This window comes from Chenopodium quinoa, unplaced genomic scaffold (assembly GCF_001683475.1).
Source record: "Chenopodium quinoa cultivar QQ74 unplaced genomic scaffold, ASM168347v1, whole genome shotgun sequence".
NCBI classification, from domain to species: domain Eukaryota; kingdom Viridiplantae; phylum Streptophyta; class Magnoliopsida; order Caryophyllales; family Amaranthaceae; genus Chenopodium; species Chenopodium quinoa.
This window is the reverse complement of record NW_018742951.1, coordinates 2477476-2499237: the sequence shown is the minus strand read 5'-3', so window position 1 is coordinate 2499237 and position 21762 is coordinate 2477476. Positions and strand designations below refer to the sequence as shown.

Below are 21762 nucleotides of genomic sequence, written 5' to 3'. Positions count from 1 at the left end.
AAGTGAATAGCCAAGCAACACTTGGCGAATCAAGGGTGCCATCCGGCCACCGCCGCCTGGTACCTCTATTACTCAAGCATGAAAATAACGAATGGGTAATCTCAAAGATGGCTCATAATTACTCTCTCACACTTGGTGTGGATTCAAAGAGCTATGATAAGTCTGCCTAGCTAAAGAAAGCATGGACTTTGTTTCTACTTAAGCAAAGAGGCGGCCCATTTACAAGCGGCCTGTTCCTTTTTAACTTGAAAAAGTTGAGCAAACCTAACATGATTCTTAAAATACGTTGGGAAACCGACTGGATACATGGCCGACTGGTTGCCAATTTGGAGCTAAGAAAACAAGTCGTCCAGGGGCATAGGCGTCAGTATTTGATAAACTTTGCTTGCAAAAAATCCTAAGCAAAATTTTAAGCAAAATTCTAAAAAACGTACAAAGCCGAAACAGTCGGTATAGCATTCAAGCACATGTCAAGGACCCTCTATACTTGGCAAAAATAAAGCATAAATAAGATTTTGTGATCAAAGGCGGCCGAATCGCCACCCAAATTAGTATTAACAGCCGGTCATAAAGACCGGCAAAATATTCATAAACCCCGGCCCCCTGGCCGGGTAAAGTGGATACAAGAACAAACGGCATGTAGGACGGAGAAAAGTTTGAAAAATAAAAGCTTTAAACATTGGGAGGAGCTTGAGTCTCAACTGTCGGCTGATCGAGTGCATCCCCTTTTGTTCACTCGTTTTCAGGGGCAGGAGCTTTAAGCGCATCCTCCTGAATTGGTTGTAGGTCCACCACCTCTTCTTCCTCCTCGGAGCTGGAGCTGACCTCTTCCTCTTTCTTCTCGTCCTCATCAGCCGCCTACTGCATGATTCTTCGGTTGTACTCTTTAGTACAAGCGTTGAATTTCTTGTCCCATGCAGCATAGCTATCTTTTGGGAAGAGGGACGACCAGGTCATCTTCATTATATTGGCCGAGTCCTCCATCATGGCCTGGGCTAGAGCCAGCTTCTCGGTCTCGGCCTTCGCATTAAGATCTTTGGTGATGGCCGCCTCCTGCTTCTCCAGGCGCTCCTTGAGTGTGTTTAGAGACGTCAGCAGACCTTCAGCCTTATGGGCGATGTTTTTGAGTGGACGTAGCTCGTCTCGAAGACTTTTGACCGTCTGCTCCAGCTCGTGGTTCCTTTTGTTGGTCGCCTCCAACTTGCCTTTGATATCTTAAGTGGCCTGAGCCTAATAATAAAGAATATCAGTTGTCAAAATTTCATTTTGGGCAATTTGAAACATTGCCTTGTCAATGTCAGAGGCAGCCATGGCTTTGGCAGCTTTTACCTCTTTGTTTTTGGCGCTGATCGGCCTACGGAGGCCGTGTACACGGAGCATGGTCTGAAAAAGAAGCACTAGGCATCAGATTTGCAAAAATAGGCGGTAGGCAAAGTCATTCAACATTATACAAAAAATGCTAAGTATACCTCAGAGAGGAGACCATGATTCCGTCTAAGTCAAGGGTGCCGACTCCCTTGACCACATCCCTTTCCTCTAGAGGGATGGCTTTAACCATAGACTTAGCCATTTGGACCAAGTCTGGTTCTTGAGGGCCGCCTGAATTCAAAGACAAATTGTTAGAACAAGAGAGAGAATATCAAAGGAAGAAAAATTTAACAAGGTCTGAAAGAGCCGGTTATACCTCTTGAAGGCCGGCTATCCCTAGGGACTTGTGATTGTTTACCCCCACTTTGTGGGTTTTGCGGCTGTTTGTCAGCCGACTGTTTTCTGGCTGAGTTAGGCGTACGCCCAGCTGTCTATTTCCGAACCTTTGAGTCCGGTTGCTAGGAGGAAGAGGGTTTGGATGAGCCCACCTGCAGAAGCTCAGAAAAGTCAGTACTAGCAAAAAGAGGAGTTCAAAGAGAAACTCGAAAGATCAGAAATTCACTATGGGCATCTCCTTGGCAGGAGAATCAGATGAGGACCGCTTTAGGCTCATTATGGAGGTTCGAAGAGGGGCAACCGCCTTCTTAGATGCAGAGATTTTATCCATAGCCTCGACTGAAAATAGGCGACAAAGAGTTAGCAAAACATACAAAAATAAGTCAAGTAATACATGTAGAGGCACAAGAGGCCGTCTACCTCTGGAGGTCCGACTGCTAAGGCCACAAGTGGCCAAAAAGTATTCATCATATAGCCACTGAAATTTGGGAACACAGTTTAAAGGCACTTGCTCCCGTACCGCAGTAGTAGAGTTTGCTCTTATCTCTACTTTGAAGAGTCCTCGATCAAGGATCTCCTCCTTGGCTCGGCGGGGAACAGATGGCATACTACGGCCGCCTGCAAGAAGAAGCAGATCCCTGTTCAACCTATTGTAACGCTTGTTCAGAAGCGTGTCGGGACTGGAAACAAGGAGGAAAGTGTTTCTCCAATCTTTCCATTTATTCTCCTTCCCCTTGTCATCAAATAGCCCTTGTGGCTCGTAATTTGGTACCATCTGGTACCGCTTTGGGTCCGACTTAAATAATTCATATGGGTGAAAGCCTCAAAATTCGGCTCCACCCCATGCATTTCACACCCGGCCACATAGCCAAGGATGTTGAACCAGGAATTAGGGGCTAATTCGCACCCATCGAGGATTTGTTGAAATGTCGGATGTAAAGGAAAGCGGAGTCCAGCCTTAATGGCCACCTCATAACATCCAAAGCAGGCGTCCCCGTAACTAGACCCCGCGGGCCAGACGACTGTATCTTCAGCGTCCGGCACAAATAACTCAAAAGTCGGTCCCATAACATGGTCCGACAGAAAGGTCTCTATGCACTCCTTCATGGCCTTGATTCGGCCTTTTGGAACATGACAATAATTAGGGGTGTTCAATTCCCTATGAGAGACGGATGGTTCTGCCCAGTCGTTCCCCTTTTCGACTGAGTGAGATAACCTTGCCTCATCCAAGTGAGAATGTCTTTCTTCGGAACTTGGAGACAGACGACTTGAAGAATTGGACTCGGACTCACTTTTTCAGAAGAGCCCGACTCCTCCCTCTCTAAGGGGGCCGACCCCTCTTCTTCAGAAGGGGCCGACTGCTGACCAGCTAGGTCAACTGCAAAATGGGAAGGGACCACCTTGACCCCCTCCTCAGAGCTCTCGGCAGCAGGGCCACCTCGGGTCCCGGCAGTGTCCGATAGCTCGCTAACTTGAACCCGGAATGAAGAGCCATTAGAGTTTTCAATTCTTTTTGTTCTTTTGGTTCTAGCCATATTGTCCTGCATAAATACAAAGACAGTTGGATTCCGGGACTTGTGCAAAGTTTGAAGTACCGCAGGGCAGTCGTCACCCCTAGTCCTAGACTCAGCCGTCCCCGGTGACCGGATGATTGCTAACCTAGGCCGTGCCGGATGCTTTTGAGGCCTCATTTTCAAATAGAAAGATAAAATGCAAAAGCAAAACAGAAAAGGGGTTAAAGGAACAGACGGTTACCTGAAACTTAAGTTCTGAAAGGAAGCTTGGTCGAACAAGCGTCTAATAAAAGCAGGCGGCTGGTAAAAACAGTCGTCCAGAAAGTCAGAGCTCAAGTTCAGGGGTTTGAGAGTTCTCTTGCAAAAGTTCGCAAAATGTGAACAAAAGACTTGGTCAACATGCCCTTATATAGGGTAAAATGAGAATACGAAGGGTCACTCCCAAAATTTGAAATAAGGCGGGAAAAAACTCTCGGCCTATCATAGGGCGACACTTGTAGCAGGTCGTCGCCTGTTACAGGCCGACACCTGTCACAGGTGACATGCGACCAGTCACGTGCCACCTGTGAGGGGCAAATGATTAGAGGATTTTCCTCGCCCAATCAGTGTACGCCACGTGGACCAATCAGGCCCTGCCAAGTGTCCCCCATTTGGACCTATCAGGGCCTGCCACGTGGCACACAACCATTTGTCCACCATGGACCAATCGTGCACGCCACATGGCCTACTGCTTGCCACCTAGGAAAATGGCCGCCTAGGCCCATCTCCCGGGAAAAGCCCAATCAGCTCTAGGTTGACCTAAACTTAGAGTTGGGCACGCTTCCTAAGACTATAAATGCGTTAATTAATCCTCATTAAAGGGGATTCAACAATTAATTACTCTCACCTAGAGAAGCCAAAACACATTGATCACTCCTCACCTTGAGGGACCAGATCTCCCACTTTTACTTTTCCGCACTTATTACTCCTCAAACAAGTACTAACTTGACCGTCGGAGGTGGAGCTCCCACCACAAGGAGTCTCCGTTGTTTTGCTGGTACAGGCGCAAGGATACCAGTCTCGGAATTGTAACTCACCCGCAGGACATCAAAAAACCCCGAAACAAGTTCCGTACTCAAGAAAGCTACGTTTGGCCTGATTCCTTAATACTAAGGATACGTAGGCAACCCTTCCATAGGGTGCAGCCACTTTAAACATTTAAAATCTTGCCTTTCAAAACAATAAATCAATACAAAAATCGCAAAAATGGAAAATTAAAACGACGCTTCAGTATCGCATCACATCAAGTATCATCGCGCCGCGACAGGACCAACGCGCCGCGATAAAAAGTTTGGTTTTGCTGATTAGATTGCGAGAAATTGCGATCTATTTGGTTCGAAAAGTTTTCGACTTTAATCACCCAAGTTTTTTCCATTGCTCCCAATTTCTTTACTTGGGAAATTATTTCTAATAAAATTATATTGGGAATAAATTTAATTTTATTAAAAGCTAAAATTGCATTAATAATTAAATAAAAATTGAAATTACATTATTGATGGCATTAATCTTAAGAATAAAATTAATTTAAATTAAAGTTGTCTAATGATGAAATTAAAAGCAAAGCAATACTCTAAATCTATTCTACTTTTTCCTTGCGAGCCCTTTTCCAATTCTTATCTACGTTTTCATCATCTGATAATTCTATTACCAGTAGTGAACCCTTTGATGATCTAACTGAAACCTTTGTGGAAGAAGTCTCTGTTGGGTTTTAAGGTGTCCGACACCGCGCGGAAACAAAACTTGATAACCAGATCGCATGCATAATAATTACAACATAATTAAAAGCATGCAAATAAACATAAACATAAGAGAACAGAGAGAAGAAAGAAAGAATGCTCACCCTAGAAGCGTGCTTCGCTCAGCCGTTGAGCTCGGATTTGAATGCTTCAAGTTCCGCAAGTGCGAGAACCTCCAACGGCTCACACCCTCTTTACCGAACCGTAACCGGTCCCTACCCCGAAGCTTAGTCGGGGCTAGACCAAAACAACTTAGAGTTTACGAACAAAGGTTTTCTCGCTTTTGGAGATTCGATCCCTTAAAGTTCACTAACACAAGTGAAATTCCCAATACTCAATGATGGGTATTTATAAGGAAATGTCCCCAAGAATTCCCATAATCTTTCAATGTGGGATAGTTGGTAAAAAGGCAAAAATAAGTTTTAATTTAATTCTAAATTAAATTAAAAAGCCAAAACAATCATCAAACGACAAGTGGCGCAAGGAGAGTAAGGAAATAGGTGAGGACCACAAAGGGAAGGGCCACCTTCCCTTGCTCCCCAAGCAAATAGCCGGCACCAACCATGTGGCGCCAGCTGGCGCCCAGCCTTGGGCACCAAGGCATGCCTTGTTGGCGGCCTGGTGCTCGGCTAGGCCTGCCAGCCAACCTGCACACACGCAAAGCCCAACCAGCAAGCCTTGCACGTAATGCGGGCTGCTGCGCTGTGTGCTACTACTACTGTCAGCGAGACCTTTGTTCGGGTACACGATTGGGTGTGACCCGAAGGGTTCAGTCAAGATTAAGCTGTAATATTAATTATTCATTAATATTACTGATCGGAAGCGGCCTTAAGCTAGACAATCCGATCATTTGACCTCACTGAATAATTAGCTTTCTAATTAATGCCGAACCCTCTATCGGAATAATACACTTGTTTGAAGGACACCATTCTTTTCGATCTCCCACTTGTCCTTCCAGATAAGTGTGTTGTTTGTGTATAGCCTGTTTCCCATGTCACTTAATGTCTCTTCGTGAACTTTAAGGTAAGATTTTTCGTCATCCTTATTACGTCCAGAAGTATTCTCGATTTTTGAGTTCGACTATCAATAAACAGACGAACTCCCAAAATCCATCTGAGCACGGCCATGCATTTTCACAGTCTCGCTCTTCGAGAGGCCTTGTAAATAACAAAGACATGTTCCCTAATGTTAATAGGGGGACATTCCCAGTCTTGCATTGTCAACTTCCCTTACTAAAAGGCCCTAGCCGCCCGAGTGTTGCCTTTTTAATCCCCTTGTATGGCAGACGTTTGACAACATCAAAGTGGATTAGTACTCAAACAAGGGAACTAACAATGCTCATGGTCGAGGAAAGAGGTTCCGATAGCCATAATGAGTAATATACTTATGACGATTGTTAAATCTCTTAAAGTATTCTCATAAGTCGATCCAGTATAGTTCTAAACTGATACCTGTTAAAATGATTTATGATAATCTTATCCTTGTAGCACAAGAAACGGTGCTATAAATCATACTACACACTAATCTCACGCGGTCATTAGTCGTGCACTATCAAATGACCTCGATCAGGGATAATTTCGATATGATATTCAACGTTCACTTAATAGGTGTTTCTTTATCCAAGACATTGTCTTGATACCCTATTTTGAATATTCTCAAATCGAATGGACTTATTATTTAGTTCTAAACCACAATTAAATAGTTTGTGGAATAATTAGTAAATTTTATTCCACTATGAAACTTTTCAACGTTTCATCATATGCTAAATGGTTTCACCAAATGTTTTAAGAGTAATACTCTTTATAAAAAATTTATAGAAATCACACCCATATCTAATATGCTTGATTTTTTTTATGCAATTGTGAATGTTGTGGTTAACTTATTGCATAGGTTTATTTATGATTACTTTACAAATCTTAGCATCTTCATTATCGAACACTTTCATAATAAGATTATAAAATTCGAGTGTGTTTATGGATTATACGTGATTTAGGATTTATTGTCCAAGTGATGGCTCCCACTCATTTTCATGATTTGAGATCTTCAACTTGACAACCTACAATCATCGAAGTTCAACAATGAACTATCCATTTAGCAACTTCCTTATTATTTGCCTATAAGGCAGCAATGTTCTCAAGATATACTTTAGTAGATTTCCTAATGATGGTTTGCTAGGATTTTACTCCAAGTGGCTCACAATGATTTGGATACCCTAATCATTTGTGATTATGGAAATTTACCTTAAATTTTCAACAATATACATGGACATAAGTTCATGTTGCCATTCTCAAGCCACGATGCATCTTAACCTCGTGCTTATAAATGGATTCCTCGTCAAGGATCTAATCCTTGTTGAGGTTGTGCTTGCAACATCAATACACAAATTATATTTGTTTCCATGCATCAAGAACTCATCCTTTTACTTAACCAAGTACTTGGACGTTCTTGATCATAATCTAAAGATACATTGCTTAGATTCAAGTCGATTGGTATTTTATACTTGTCATGCTCTAAGCATGCAGGCCATGTGACGATTCCATATCATAGAATACATGATGGATCAGTTGCAAAATTATTCCAATTTGATCCCATTCATGTGACTTTTGGCTCATCCAGTTTCACTGAGTCTTGCTAAACTATTTGCTATATGGCTTGAAGTCTCTACTTGAGTCTTTCTTGTTTGACTTAGTATTTGCCTAGCTTATACTTAGTTCAAACAATTAATTCACCTTATACATATGGATTGAAGGCCTTTTCAAGTCCTTCATGTTTAATAAGGTAAATTCCTTTACTCGTTCAAACATTTTATTAAGTCTATACAATAAATCTTAATTCCCACTATGTACTAATTAAGTATCGCCTTTAGCTTGGTCCATCATTGAAAAATTCTTTCAAATCTTAGCATTTAGAATTTGATAGTTATTTTAAAATAGAGTTCGTAAACTTCTTATTGGTCCTCACAAAATTGACTTTTGCTCCCACTAAAGAATTTCCATGTTTCTCAACAAGCTAAACCTTATATTAACTTTATGAGAAAGCCCATTCTAATTCCTACATGCTTCCTTCAATCCACCAATGGATTTCTTGAGCTTGCTTTCAAATCTAGCATTATTTAGATTTACAAAACCCTTAGACTATATCCATAGTCTCTTCCGAAATCCCATTTTTAGGAAAGCAGTTTTGATATCTATTTTGCCATATTTCATATGCGCAATTTTGCTAGAATAATCGCGAAAAGACTTAAGAATTTTGATTAGTGAATAGGTTTTATTAAATCAACGCCGTGAATTTAATTGTAACCTTTTCAACCAATCTAGCTATGTATGCATATACATTTCCATATTTGTTAGTTTTCTCCTTGAAAACTTATTTTCAATTGATGAGCCTTTACCCTTCATGCAAATTAATCAAGTTTCAAACATGATTTTCAAACATGGAGTCTGTCTCAGATTTTTTTATTTTTATTTTTTATGGCCTCTAACCATTATTCGGAATTTAGATTTGTCATAGCTAATTTACAAGACACTATTCCCTTACCATCCAATAGTAAATAGTATGCTTGTAAGTCTTAGGTTTATTTCTAACTTAATAGAAATTTATAGGATTTAATCCAACCCTTTGGTGAATTCTATACCTATACAGGGTAATTGCATCCAACACTGACTCTCAAGGCGCTTTTAAAGCTTTTTGATTATATTGATTTTACTCCCACACTTCTAAAGTTTTTGTGAATTATGAATTCTCTTATAAGACACTTGTGAAGTCTTTTGAGTATTCTTGATCAATCATTCTCATGAAGCCCTTCTTATTTCTTCCGAGATTCTCATTTCTAGTTTGTTGCTAATCTTGATGGTCATCGAGTTCATTTTCCTCCCACTTGTTGTTTTGGAAATGTGTTATTTTCTAGTGAGACACCACTTAGAGCAACAAATACTATGTTCTCAATCAGGTTGTGGAAGTAATGCCCGTAGTCTCACTTGAGCTACCTTAGCCCTTATTGATCCACTTAGCTCCCACTGAGCCAATGAGCTCCCACTGAGCTAAAAGCCCTAAACATATACTTGAAAAGACACCACTTAGATGTTTTGATATCTTGCCAAGTCGATTCTATACTTCACTGAACTTTTGAGCTACCCAAGATCCAATTTGTTCACTTTTGATGAATATAGTCATATTCTTTCAAATTTTTGTAAAAACGTTGAAGTAATGGAATCCTCCTTAGCTTTTGGAGTCAATTGTCTATACCAAGCATAATAGCTCTTTTCTTTGTCGATTTCAACAAGTAAGACTTGCTTGTCTTAGAATGATTCTGAATCGATCAACTTACAAGAGTCTATCTGATAGAGCCTTGAGTATGTTCTTGTCGATGTGACATTGCTAAAGATGTTCGGAACACAAATCATGTCCATGACTTGAACTTTGTGAGTTTTCATGTTAGAGAAATGTTTCTTTATAATCAAGCATCCTTGCCTCATGGCTTAAACAACCATGCCATTCAAATAAAACCAACAACAATTGCTATTTTACTTTGAATGTGAGTCTTTTCGTGTGTAAAGGGACCGTTTGTTGATTATGGAACACAATAACCATTTATCTGTTCCAGCCTTAGCTTTAAAAGGTCTTTAAACAAAGAAGATGACCTTACAACTGATGTAGCACTACTTGCTTCATTCCAAGCTTGTAAGTCAATAACTTAGCTTAACTTCAATGGTTTGAGGTCACTTTAAAAGTGAAACACTCAAACAGTATTCGATACTTGTGAAGATAATGAGTTGCTAAGTTTAACTACAATAACATGAACTCTTAGGTAGAATTAGAATCTCGTATTCCTTTCCAATGTTCCTTGTTTCCTATATTTCTTATCATATATCATCTCATAACTTTTAAGCATTTCTGTAAGTGTTTTGACTTTTATATTTTGTTAGGCATAATTAAGCATCTAATGCGCCATAAAAAAAAAGTTCCATCTTTTCCTTTAATTCGTAGTTGAATTACTAATCAATGATTCCTACTCATTAGTGTATAAAGCGAAAACATATGTTGGTTGTCAACTATTGACAATTTGAGTTTTTCAACTCAATACTTCATGTTTATCAAAACAACCTAGTATTTTGAATACATAATGTCCAACTGTCCTTTCGGACTAAGCCATAAAAGTTATTTATGAGAAGTTGTATTTTAGAAATGCCTTTTCTTTCCTTGAGAACCATTCTCAAAAGATTTCCTTTTACCAATCTTTGGAAACATTATAATTTGATTTAAAATTCTACAAATATAAGTGCAAAGTATTACCATTTATCAAGATAACATAATAAGCATTGAAATACATGCAAACTAGCAATTTCAATTAACTTATTAATGTTCTATTCACACATTTATAAATTTGTCTCAATTAGGCGAGAATAAAACGATTCCAAGACCCCAAAAATCAAAAAGTGATTACGCATTAGGGGTGAGCAAAGACCCAGGGTACCCGGTACCGGACCCAAAACCGATTTGGACCCGCCGAGTCCGGACCCGAAACCGATCTTACCGGTTCCGGGACGGAGTCCTAAAATTTTGGACCCGGTAGCCACTGGGTACCCGGTTTAAACCAATTCCGGTTTCGGGTATCCGGTCCCGGATCCAGACAAACCGGGTACCTGGAACCGATATTGATTTAGTTATAAAATTTTAATTTATTTTCTTAAAAAACCCAACAGCCCATAAGTCCATTTAGTCATTTTTCACGGTTTTAAGTCTTATTACCTAGGGTTTTCTACTTTTCCTTCCAGCCTCCATCTTCTCTAATTCTCACTGACTTTCCTCATCCTCTCTTTTCTCATTATTTCTCATTCTCTGATTTCTCTCCTCAAATCTCATCCTTCTTGAGTTCCTGATTCTCTCGAAGTCTCGATCTTCTCTGAATCACTGCCTTCTTTGGTAAGTCTCTTCTCACTTTTTTTCAATTTTGGTCTGTTGGATTTTCCTTCGTTTCGCCGAATTGTGATATATATATATATATATATATATATATATATATATATATATATATATATATATATATATATATATATATATATATATATATATATATATATATATATATATATATACTGTATTTATCTTTTTTTTTTTTTTTTTTTTTTTTTTTTTTTTTTTCTGGTTAATTGTTTGATTTTGAGTTAGATTTATTAATATTTTGGCTGAATTGCTGCGAATTTGTTTATGATTCTATTTCAACGTAATTTGAGTATGAGAAATGATTTCGTTCTTGCTTGAATATGATCTGTCTAACTGTTATTGCTTGCTTATGGAAAATGCGAATCTCTTTTTGGTGATGGTAATTTTCTGTGTTTATTGAGTTTTAATTTCTAGGGTTTCATCAATAACCCCCAAATTATTTATTTTTGTAAGATTTAGGGTTCTAGATTTTAAATGTCGTTGTTAATGCTTTTGCAAATAGCTCTTCCATTTCTTTAGAATTAAGAATAAACCACTAGTAGCTGGTGGGGTTCTAAAATGGCAAAGTTCATTTACACCAATTAAACAAGTTTTACATGCATTGTCATTTGTCAATTAGCATAATATACGAGCAAAATACCGCCTAAACAAAGGGGATTAAATATCATATCTAGCCTTTAAGACAAGTTTACTCCTATTAAGAAGTTATTGATACGAAGTACTAAATTGCATAAACATTTGGTACAAGTATGATACGAAGTATTAAGTATTATTACTTGTATTGAGATTAAGTACAAGTAAATTTTCTAAAACAGAAATTCAGATTCAAGTAATTCTTCATGCATTTACTACTCTGTATATTCAAGTAATTCATTTTCAACAGAGGACAGATGGATGTGCTTATTTCTTATATGCATCGTCTGCTTAGCTTAGGATTAAAAGCATCAATGTTATTGGTATTTAATGGCTAAACCCAAGCCACAGCCTGTTTTCCGATGTGTTGCCCAGAGAATAGAGTTAAGGTCAGGATTGAACCCTTCAATTTCTCGCACATAAACCTTGATCTTTCAATAAGGGCATTCTTTATACAAGATTATTTATCACAAATCATGATAATATGTAGAGTAGAATCTAATAATTTTTTTCTTTTTTCTTCCAATAAAACTACGTGTTTTTGCTTTTATACTTGTATTTCTAAAAATGTTATAAAGTAGGGAGGCAAGGTGGAAATGTAAAATTATTTTATGAGATTTAAATTCCAACATAACTTTCTTGCTATTTTGTGTGCTATTTTGATTTTAATTATTATGATATTCCTTTATCTCTGTGATTTAAGAACTATTTGTATTTTGATATTGGTTTTGGTTATTTGGGTTATACCTTTATGAAATATTCTAAGGACATTTTGGCTTTTTTTTATAGGGAATTTGTGCTTCCTTGTTGGCTGCTGGCTCTTTGCTTTGCTGTCTGCTGTATGCTGCCTTTCTGCGTTGCTGTCCGCTGCCTATCTGTCTGCTGCCTTGCTGCCCTGCTTGCTTAGATGGTTGCTGCTGGTCTTATTGCTGGCTGATGGTGTGCTCAATTGCTGCTGCTGCCCTTCCTTTTCTTCCCCTTTTCTGTCTGAACTTTTATTTAAGTACTTGTTGTTTTGATTATGTTTGGCTGTTTGCAGCATTGTTGTACAATACTGATATTTTAGGTTGTTGAATTGGTACTTTAATTGGCTTATTAGTTTGTAATATTTGTATTTTGAAATATTTGTATTTTGCTAGCCTGCAAAACTAATTTAGGGATATTAATATAACTAGCCTGCGAAATTCCATTATATATATTAATATATTATATAACAATTATTAAGAAAAAAAACAGTGTTTTACTACTTTGAATAATACCGGGTACCCGGTTTTGGAACTGGTTCCTACCGGGTCCGAGACCAGTTCCAAGAAATTTGGTTTCGGTATTAACCGGTTTCGGGACCAGTTCCAATTCTTGGGACCCGGTTATAACCGGTTTCGGATCTGGGTATTGCAAATATGACCGGGTACCCGGTCTTGCTCTCCCCTATTAAGCATGCTTTGGCTTGTCTTAACACTTAATATTTTAAGGTAAGCAATCCAATTGCTAATATCTCTAAGCTACTGTTGGTTCGATAAAACGTCGCATCTAATGCTTTCTTGACGTTTATCTCCATTGCTACGACATCTAAGGACTCCTTACTGATATCGTTGAGTTTAACCAAAACTAACGTGTATATGATGCCTTGCTTTGGCAAGCACACCAAAATACCTTACTTCCCTAGGAAAGTAGTAATGCCTTGCTTTGGCATAGTCCATTACTATTATCATTAGTTCCGTAAGTGTCATTTTGGAATGACAATTTTGACTCAATATTCTTTGGGTCTTAGGGTTTCTATGTTGGTTGATTTAAGTGAACTAAATTATTCATTCAACATTCGAAACCCTAAACAAGCATCTAATATCGAAATTATATATAAGAAAAATATATATATATATATAAGGCATAAATAAAGATGCATTTGGAAACTAGCATGACGCCTTGAACTTGAATCTTCAAATCTTCAAGGGCCTTCATTGCATCTTCTCGGCTTCGTCTTCTTAGAAACGCCTTCTTCGAGACATCACCACCAATCATGCAACTACTAGAAAAGCTAGGACTAATTTAAATACAAATACTTAACAGCACGCAATCCGTATCAAGATTTACAAAAATATAAAACGGAACGCAGTCCGTATTTACTATCCTAGTCGGGCCCCACTAGTTGCCATTTTGTAAAACCTACATTAGAATATCTATTCCATTCATCCATTCACTAACATGAATGGCCCATGCATTTTACAATTAATTCATGCAACAATGCAAAACACGCGCAAACTAGTAACTAATTTAGGTGGTTAATCCAATTAACACGCCTAATTAAAACTAATCAAAGTTGTTATCCGATTATGTGAATTAACGCAATAATAATAGCTCAAACGATTAATGAAGTTCTCACTAAATTCCATATCCAACTTAAATTAAATTAATCCAATTAAAATTAATTAAGCCGGTTAACCCAAAATTTTACGAAATGATATTGCAAGTACGTGAAAAAACCAAGGCCTAGCCTCGTTTTAAACAACATCGCAAAACCGCAAGCCTAGACCAAAGCCTAGCCTCCCAAGCCAAGGGCTGGGTGCTGCTAGGCTGCCTAGCCGAGCAGCCTTGATGGTCGCTCGGGCTGGGTGCTGCCTAGCAGCTCCAGCGCACTACTAGCATGTGCTGGTCGCACATAGCACAACAGCGCATCACTGGCTGGCCTTCGCAGCCTTGCTTTGCGGGCTGGTTGTTGCCTAGCAGCCCGTGCCCTTTGCACATGGAAACCCTCACACACCTATGCTCACACACACTCGCACGCATCACCTCGGCAACCACATGTGGAGTGTGTAGCCTAGCTAGTCGAGTTGGTGCTTCGATGCTTAACGCTTCAATTTTTATGCTTATGCTTCAAAATTAAATTCCGATTTTGTGTGTGTCTTTAAATTATTTCTTAATTTATTTTAGATCCAATATTTGAGCAATATTGAAATTAACACAAGTCTAACTTAATTAAATTCAATTTTAGTGCACAAACCAAAATTAATTCAAAAACCATTCTTTAAATTATTTTTGGCTCAACTTGATGCTACAAAAATTGAGGGCTATTATCACAATTAATTTAACCAACATAAATTAATAATGAGATTTGACAAAATAGTTGGATAAATAATCATTCATCTAATGAATTTTTTTTTTTATCCAACACTCACTTGTGCACATTTGAATATTGTAATCATCTAATATGAAAAACAGTAATTATTTAAGCACAAGTATGAACATTTTAAGATTTTAATCAACTAAAAAATGATTAAAACCAAAAAATTGTTCATTATGGATTTTAGAAAGTTAAGATCCAACCAAATAAACAATTAAAGATTGAATCTTTAACATGTTAGGGATTTCAAAAATACATTTTCACCATAAACATTGACACTCCAAGCAATTAATTTGCAAAAATGTGAAATTGCAAGTTTATGTGAAAATAAGAGCTAAGAAAATTAAGCACCAATTAAGACTTCATAAACATGCTTAATGAGGGTTAAATTGCAGAAGATTAATGGTATAATCAAACACATAATCCAACAATTGCATGCCATAATTAATCAAGGTTTATAGATTTAAATTTTTTCGTCAAAAAGAAAAACCCCTCAAAAAACACTTTGTGGATGGATTTTGGCTTCTAGAAGGCCATTTTTATCCACAAAGTAGGTAAAGTCTGATTTAGAACGTCGATTCCACCCAAAATTCACTATTTTTGAGTCCAAATCGAAGTTGTAATCCAAAATTAGCATAAATACGTTTTAATCCAATAAAAAACGAGCTCCTAAACTAATTAGGATGCTAAACAAGAAATTTAAATCCATTTTAAATCACCTTAATAAAATTTATTTTAGTTGTAAAAATTAAATGCAAGAGGCCCTTATATCGATGTTGGGTTTTGCGGTGTCCGACACTGCGCGGAAACAAAACCCGATAACCGGATCTCATGCATAATAATTACAACATAAATAAAAGCATGCAAATAAACATAAACACAAGAGAAGAGAGAGAAGAGAGAAATAATGCTCACCCTAGAAGCGTGCTTCGCTCAACCGTTGAGCTCGGACTTGAAAGTTTCAAGTTTCGCAAGTATGAGAACCTCCGACGGCTCACACCCTCGCTACCAAAGCGTAACCGGTCCCTACCCGAAGCTTAGTCGGGGCTAGACCAAAACAACTTAAAGTTTACGAACAAAGGTTTTCTCACTTTTGGAGATCCCTTAAAGTTCACCAACTCAAGTGAAATTCCCAATACCCAATGATGGGTATTTATAGGGAAATGTCGCCAAGAATTTCCATCATCTTTCAATGTGGGATAGTCGGTAAAAAGGAAAAAATAAGATTTAAATTTTATTACATATTAAATTAAAAAGCCAAAACAATCATCAAATGACAAGTGGCGCAAGGAGAGCAAGGGAGTAGGTGAGGACCACAAAGGGAAGGACCACCTTCCCTTGCTCCCCAAGCAAATAGCCGTCACAAACCATGTGGCGCCAGCAGGCACCCAACCTTGGGCACCAAGGCATGCCTTGCTAGCGGCCTGGTGCTCAGCTGGGCCTGCCAGCCAGCCCGCACACACGCACAACCAAGCCAACAAGCCTCGCACACAATGCGGGCTGCTGCGCTGTGTGCTACCGCTGCTGCTACTTTCAGCGAGGCCCAGGACGCCTTGCTGGTGCACCTCCCCGCATGCATGCTCGCCATGCTGGCGAGCCTTGCCCGCATGGCTTCTCGGCCAGCTCGCCCAGCTAGTGCATGCGATGCATGCTGGGCTTGCGGCTAAGCCTTGCCTTGCGGCAAGGAGCCCGACTAGCTATGCTAGCCAACCTAGCCCTCGATTGGCCAGGCCATATCGAGGCTAGGATTTTCATGCGCGTTGACTTGTTGTTTGGCTGATTTTTCAGTTCATAAATTCGAGTCGACTTTCGTCGCTCGGCTTCGACGCTCTAAGCTCGCTTTGGTTCGGTTACACGATTGGGTGTGACCCAAATGGTTCAGTCAAGATTAATTAAGCCGTAATATTGATTATTCATCAATATTACTGATCGGAAGCGGCCTCCAGCTAGGCATTCCAAGCACTTGACCTCACTGAATAATTAGCTTTCTAATAATTCTGAACCCTCTATCGGAATAAAACACTTGTTTGTAGGAGACCATTCCTTTCAGTCTCTCCTTAAGTAAAGACCCCCACCTTTTTCTCAACCTAAACTTTCTTGTCTTTTTGTATAGGTATAGATTTTCTCTTTCCTTTACCCTTTATAGCACCTTTCTTTAAAGGCATGATAGGAGTCTTAAATTTAATTCTTGAACCCAAACTCTCTTTAGGTGGAGCCTTCTTGTCCCTTAGGCGTTCTTTTATGTTACTCTTCTCTACACCCTTAGAGTTTGACTTTCGAGCTTTGATCTTTTCCATTTGATTTCATGCGAGTAGCCATTATTTGTATTCCCGAGACAACGAAGGAGGAAATCTATTAGATACAACAGTCCATAATGGTCTTGCGTACCAATAATCATCGAATCTCTCAAAATTCTTTGAAATAGAATATTCATGCATGAGGACGACGATCATCACCATAGGGGATAGTTTATGCAAGTCCATGCTACCTCATCACTCTAGAAGGGAAATAAAAAGTCAACTTTGATAAGCTTGGGATGCGACAAAAAAGTTGAGTATTGACTCCATTCATCTTCTCAATCTTCCGGATCTGAGCAGCCGATTTAGCGGGTGTCTTCTCTGGAGGCACCATCTCTAATCTTTTCTCTACAAAGAAGAAAACCAAAAAGTCAAATGCCATTCAAGAATGATACAGGCGGCATAAAGTGCCGGTTATCAGTCAACATACGTCTGCTAAACATAGTGCTAAGGCCACATGCGAAAAGGAACACCTCGTCCTTTAGCCAGTCCGGATGAGGGACCTAGTTCTTGGGGACAATGACTTCAGTCCCATCATCCAAAGGAAGGGAGGTCTTCTTAAAGAGCCCCGTCTCCATTATGTGCGCCCAAGCCTCTTCCGATACTCTAGGAAGGGCGCATTTCTTTCCAAGGAGAGCTGGGTGTTTATTGTAGTAACGCAGCCAGTGGTTTAGGCGCAACGATGGGGAAGAAACCAAGTAAAACTTGCTCTTCCAGCTGCTCCATTTTGACGGCTTGTTAAGCGTCATCATGTATTCCGGATGCGTGGTCAATGTATACCACACATTCTAGCCGCCTGGGGCACGACTGAGGTAGTGCATATGTGCAAACGCCTCCCAGTTAGGCGTTATGTCCTGCATCTCGCAGGCGGCAATGTATCCTAATATATTCACCCAAGAATTGGGTGTTAACTGCCAAACGCTAAGGTCGTAGCCTCTTAGGATGGCTTTTATTGTATTATGGAGGGGGAACCGGAGGCCGGCTTTGAATGTCTTCTCATAACAACCAAAATAGTCGTTGGCATGATCAAGGTCGTCATCCTAGACGACGGTTGCCTCTACAGGCGGCACCACAATTTCCCATCCTTGCCCAGCCGGGCGCTTCTGTAAAAATCCGGGTAAGGTGGAGTTTGGAGTAACCACATCCCTGGACGTCATGTGCGCCTCTGTTGGATTATTGATGGAGGACCATTTATACACCTCCTCATCCTCTTGGCGGGCATTCGGTTCCATGGTAGACTCTGAAGAGTCTGATTGTTGGACGGTCTCTTCACCGCCTATATCTTCGGACTCTTCCAATATATCATCACTGGGCGTGTTAGGTACACCCTGATGGTCATAATGTACAATGTCAGTCGGAGCTTCGGTTGAGCTGTCTGACTGGTATTCGGGGTCTACAGCTGTCCGTCTTGTTCGAGCCATTCTGTCCTGCACATGAACAGAGACGGTCGGATTCGCAGAAGAGTAAGGGTGGTCCAAACACCCCTAGACGACATCCCCAGTCCTAGACTCAGCCGTATCCGATGACCGGATGACAACTGTCCTAGGCCGTGCCATGTGTGTGTTGGGTGAGTCCATTATTCGTTACAAGCTATACAACCGGAAAAACTCAAAAAAGTTGCAAGGGGTAGAGACGGTACCTTGAAGATGCTTTGAGTATGGAGTAAGTAGGCTTTCCGGATCAGCAACCGAAAATCTCTGTGTTTCTTGCTAAATACCCAGACGGTTACCCGGATGTACCCTCTTAAAGAGCAATTGAAAAAATTGTTGAACAACCCAACTGTTCCTCTGAAGTGTTGCTTGATGATACCCAAGACGGTTGACTGGTTGTAGGTGTATTGAAAGCAAAAGGAACCAGTCCAAAGACCCCTAGACGGTTGACCGGCTGTGGGTTTATTGAAAGCTAGGGGGATGGCAAAAGACCCTCAGGTGGTTTTAATAAGTTTTGAATGAAGAACACTCAGACGGTGACCGGTTGAGTGAGGAAAAGAAAGATGGTTGTGCAAGAACTAGCAGCCAGTATCAGAGCTCTCTTTCTCAGAAAAATTTCTCAACAAAAATTTGCAAAGTGTGAAAATGAGAGGAAGGGGTCTCTACTTATAGAGAAACCCAGAAGGCGAACCGTCACCTTCCCAATTCAAATTCAAATTCGAATTCAAAAAAAAAAAGAAAGAGAGAGAAGAAGGCGAAACGTCACCTTCTCAGAGCTAGCCATTGCATGTTGCTAGGCATAGCCTAGCACTGCTCGCAAGCATCGATGTCTTGCGTGCTTGCTAGCATGCTGGCGCCTAGCCATCGCAGCCACGCACCATGCTTGAGCATCGCACAACGCAGCAGTCAGCATCGCAAGCAATGCGTGTGTGCGAGGCTGTGCGTGCTAGCTGGGCCAGGCATTGCTACACACCATGCGTGCTGGGCCTCGCATGGCAGCAACCCGGCGCTTCGCACATCGCAAGCAACACGCACCAGCCAGCAACGTGCTATGCATGCTGGGCTGTGCGTGTGTGCTAGCAAGCAGCAGCACGTTGTGCCTCGCATGGCAGCAGCGCCCATCATGCGTGGCTCGCTAGTAGTACGCATGCACTAGCTGGTTGCGCATGCTTGCGGTTAGCTGTGCGAGTGTGCTGGCTGGCTGGCCAAGTTGCCCAGCCTTGGTGCTAGGCGCCAGCTGGCAGCCAAGGCAGGCTGCCAGCCAGCCACTTGGCATGATATCCCGATTTTGCTAGGAGGGGACCAATGCTTGGTCATTGCCTTGGGGAGCAAGGTGGGTTGGTCCCCTCCCTTGGTGGTCCTCACCTTCTCCCTATCCTCCTTTTGCCACTTGTAACTTGGTGATTGAATTGCAATTTTATTTTTGTTTTGATTAAAATAAAATGGAAAAATTGCAAATATCCCACATTGATTGTGAATGGGAAATCAAGGTTCATTTCCCTATAAATACCAAGGTTTTGGGATTTGGGAAGAACACTTGAGTGGAACTAAAAAAGCATCTCCTTAGAAAAGTGAGAAAACCTTAAGTTCGTTAAACTCTAGTTTTTATTGGTCAAGTCCCGACTAACCTTCGGGACTAGGACCGTTCGGGTCGGGTTCGTGGGTACAAGCCATTGGAGACCTTCGCATTTGCGGGGTTCAAGTTTTGAAGTAAGAGCTCGGGTTCGAGCAAAGCACGTGCCAAGGGTATTACTGTCTTTTCTTTCTCTCTCTTAATTGTTGTTTAATTTGTGATTACATGCTTAGTTGCCTTAATTAGTGGGCGGGTCTTGGGCAGGTTTCTCTTCCGCATAGAGTCGGACTCTATGAAACCCAACAACGGTAATGGAGACGCGCTCAATTTAATTTTTGTAACTAATAATTAAATAAGATGGTTTAAAATGGATTTAAATTTCTGGTTGTGCTTTCTAATTGGATTAGAAGCTCGTTTCAATTAGTTTTAATCTCAATTTTTTTTCTAATTTTGGCTGACGAACCTAGAAATCGACTCAAAAATAGGATTGTCCAGAAGCCAAAATCCACCCACAAACATGTTTTTTGAGGGGATTTTTGTTTTTGACGAAAATTTTTAAATCTTTTAACCTTGATTAATTATTGCATGTTGAAGGTAGATTAAATGTATGGTTGCATCCCTAATCCGCTGCAATTATAAACCTCATTAAGCATGTTTATGAAGTCATAATTGGTGCTTTATTTGGTGTGTTCATTTTTTACATAAACTTGAATTTTTCACATTGTTGTAAATAAATTTCTCCAAGTGTGAATGTTTATGGTGATCTTGCAATATTGAACCCCCTAATATTTCAAAGATCCAATCTTTAATTGTTTATTTGGTTGGAACTTTGATTGCTAAATTCCATGTTGAACCAATTTTTGGATTTAATCATTTTTTTTTGTGTTGATTAAAGTCCTTAAAGTTCAAAACTTATGATTGAATTTTGATTAATCTTCATATTGGAAGATGTAATTTTTTCATTTATACACAAGTTAAATTGGAAATAATTTTCATTGGATGAATGAGTTTATTTTTCCAACATCATTATTTTTGTCAAATCTTATTATTAATTTATATTTTGTTGAATTAATTATGAGTGTAGCCCTTCAATTTTTGTAGCATAAAGAAAGACCTAAATTGTTTAAAGAATGGTTGTTAAATAATTTAGGCTTGTGCACCATTAAAAAATTGAATTTAATTAAGTTGGACTTGTTTTAATTTCATTTTTGCCCTAAATTAATTCTAAAATCAATTTAGAATTAATTTTATGTCACACGTATAACGGGATTAAAATCCCGAGAAAAGGCACGCAAATTGAGGCAAAAACACCCAAGCGCCAACAAGGCTAGTCGGGCTGCTCACGCAGCCCACATGTGGTTGCCTTAGGTGCACATAAGGGTGCTCCACCTCGAGTTGCTACTGCTGCTGTGTGGCTGGGCTTGTGTGCGCTGCTGTGTGCTTGGTGCGTGGTGGATGGTTGCTGGCCATGCTTGTGCGTGCTGCTGGGCAGCGAGGCAGCAAGCCCCAGCAAGCCAGCCATTTGCCTGCCAGCGCCAGCAAGCAGCCAGCTGCTGGTGCCAGCAAGCGTGGCATGCGTTGCTGGCAAGCATGCCAGCACCTAGCACATGTAGCCGCATCTCCCAAGTGCTGCTAGGCAGCCATGGTGCGCATCCCACGAATTTTTGGGTGGGCTGATTTCTTGCTTGAATTGGGCTATCTAATTTTGCAAATTTTTGCCGTTTTAATTTTATTTATTTATTTTCACGAGGCTAGGCCTCGGTTTTTCCGGCTTT

General features: G+C 40.1%; 1 long non-coding RNA gene across 1 annotated transcript; it reads left to right on the top strand.

The window, feature by feature from the left end:
* Positions 1-10695: 10695 nt before the first annotated feature.
* On the top strand, positions 10696-12763 carry LOC110728508. Its single transcript, XR_002512697.1, has 2 exons — positions 10696-10915; positions 12359-12763. It is a non-coding gene; the product is annotated as an uncharacterized LOC110728508 (long non-coding RNA).
* Positions 12764-21762: the final 8999 nt, after the last annotated feature.